A 2,737-nucleotide genomic window follows, 5' to 3' on the forward strand; every position below is an offset into this window, starting at 1 on the left:
TGTGTGTGTGTATCTTTGTGAATTTTCCATATATTTTATTTTTTTCTGTTTTATAATTGTATGAATTATAAAAATAATACCCAAAATTAACTTGAACATAAAATTTGCACTTCCGAATACATATAAATTAAGAGATGAACAGTGATGTATCCTTTTAATTTGGATGTCTTTATATGAAGTTAATTACGGTAGGACTTGCAGACTATTTTTTTTGTTTAATAGAAAGAAAGCAGATCTGCCAAATACTTATATATTAGTATTTCCTAGGACTGCTTAATTAAGATTTTTTGCTGAAGAATAAAGTTCATTTTAATCATATAGTTAAGTACAAGATTCCAGCTTAATTGAAGATACCATTGTTAACATTCTAACATCTAACATCTCTAGACTGAAATAAAGCAAATCTTTGCATTGTTTTCAGGGAACTTTTGAGAACATATATTAGGGGGCAGTATTGAGCACCTGACAAGCTATCCTGCTTAGACGGATAGATTATATTTGAATGAACAGGTCACAGATTCTGTAGGCTTGCTTGCTTGATGATCGCAATGCTTCTTAATGTAATGTATTATGGAGGTGTATGTTTTCTGCTCACCACAGATGTACCTGTGGAAATGTTACACAGATCTTGAGATCTTATATAATGTTTTTATATGGAAATATTCACAAATGTTTTTTAGGAAAAATGTGATAACATGAACGTGTTGTATCCAAAACATTGAAAATATCTATTTGGGTTGAATTTCTTCCTATTAACATATTCAAAAAGTATGGGGAATTAGATCCCACCAGAAGTTTTACTTATTGTCCAACCTTCTGTCTGTCTGATTAGATGAACTCAATAAGTAGAAACTAGAATTCCTGCTTCGTTAAAGCCACTTACTGATGTTAAGTGATTTTCAAAGAGCAGCTGTTTGAGGACTTGAAGCATTTTGCAGGTGTTGCTCTCTTGAAGCTTTGCTAATTGAATGTATTTTTTGACTGGCAAAAAACTTCAAGGTGCAGGAAAAGAAGCATAGAATGGTAGAGCTTTAAATATCTATTTGCTGCAGGAGACACAGCTTCAGGGAGATAGAGGAGTCCCACTTGAGTTCTGTAAGCCAAAAGTCTTTTGTAGAACATCAATTGTCCTAAACTGCAGGAGCATTCCAAAAATGGGGTTTTTGTGTTTCTTTACTTTATTTTATGCACATTAGAAATCCAGAAGGGCTTTCCAGGGAATAAAGGCAGGCTTTACAGAAGTACAGGCATTTCCATGCACTGCTATAGAGTTAAAATACTGCAGGATCCAATCTGCGTCGGTCGGGTTTAGTCTTCCAGGCTTTCAGACTCATGCTGGAGCCCATCTACAGGGAACTTTTATCTGGCGGGGTGTGTGCTTTGGGCTATTCTGTGTGTGGTATGTATGTATGTATGTATGTATGTATGTATGTATGTATGTATGTATGTATTTATTTATTTATTTATTTATTTATTAGCAAGAAGGGATTTATTGTTGTGATGGAAAAGCAGTCACAGCCACTTGAAAGGAACCTGGGAAATCACAAAAGCCTATAAAGCATTTATACACACACACACGACAGTTAAGGGAGTCTCAACGTGACATTTTTGCGTGGATTTTCATCTTTGGGACAGGGGCCACTGAAGCTGCTGTCAGGAAGGGGGAAGAGAAAACAGGATTGCATTACACCTTAAATTCGACACTAAGAACAGCTGGCTTGCTTTTCACTTAAAGGCTTGAACTACATCCGGTGAGAGGCCAAGGATCTGTTTCAGTTGCCAAACTTCAAGCAGCTTGCACAGGGCCATGGCAGAAAAACGCACCTCTCCTTGCTCATGTTGGGTAAATTGCTGGCAGATCTCGGTTGATGCCTTGAGCATGGCTCCTCTGAACTGGCTCTGTGCTTGATAGGGAATGGCATTCTTCCATCCAGTTCGGAGAGGTGTCTGCCTACGCTGGCAAATAGAATGAAATGGAAGTTCACCTTATCGTCTTCAGCCCGCCATTGGCCCTCTTGGACAACTGCATTGTGGGCTTCTTGAATGGCCTTCTTGTTCTCCAGACATTTTGCCCTCTCGTCTGGGGACAGTCCAGCTGTCGCAGTGAGGAATTCTTTTAATGCAGATCCTTCATTGAATCATATTTTATCTTGATTATTAGCTACCGCGTGGATAAGACCAATGATTTCACAAGAGTTACTGGCAGCCTGCTTCACAAAGTAGACATCTGAACTCGTTTCTTGGCCCCTCAGTTCTTCAATCTGTTTTTTTCTGAAGTTTTCGTGCTGAGCTGTAAGGGAAAAGAGCAGAAGTACTGCACAAGCCGGAGTCGGCACAGCACTCAAGATGTCTTTCTCAAACCCTAATACATCCACAAATTGCCAGCCAGGGGCAACTCCTAGGCAATGGACTATTTTGTTCAGCATCTCCGGGTTGATCTCCATGAGCTGCCACACCATCCTGCCACTCGCGAACCCACCGCTAGCGGATCCATTCTGGGGCTGTGTGTGGTATTTATATGGTAGCTGTTGTATGTGGCTTTTTAGATGTTGATTGGGGTTAAAATACTGTACAAGTTAAAAGTTTTGTATAGTTAAAATACTGTACAAAATAGATTAGCTATCATTTTCTGTATGTTCATTTTTATAATCCTGTTTTCTCTGAACTTATAAGACCAAAGAATTTTGATCTAGACATAAATGTGCACTGATTTTCTAGTTACATACATTTGTTGTTG

The 2,737-nt window shown here is 38.5% G+C and overlaps 1 pseudogene; it reads right to left on the reverse strand.

Annotated features, from left to right (window-relative positions):
* Positions 1 to 1,725: 1,725 nt before the first annotated feature.
* On the reverse strand, positions 1,726 to 2,459 carry LOC107301665 (annotated as a pseudogene).
* Between the last annotated feature and the right edge of the window lie 278 nt (positions 2,460 to 2,737).

The sequence above is a fragment of the Protobothrops mucrosquamatus genome, unplaced genomic scaffold, assembly GCF_001527695.2.
Source record: "Protobothrops mucrosquamatus isolate PMUCROS unplaced genomic scaffold, P.Mucros_1.0 scaffold_252, whole genome shotgun sequence".
NCBI classification, from domain to species: Eukaryota; Metazoa; Chordata; class Lepidosauria; order Squamata; family Viperidae; genus Protobothrops; species Protobothrops mucrosquamatus.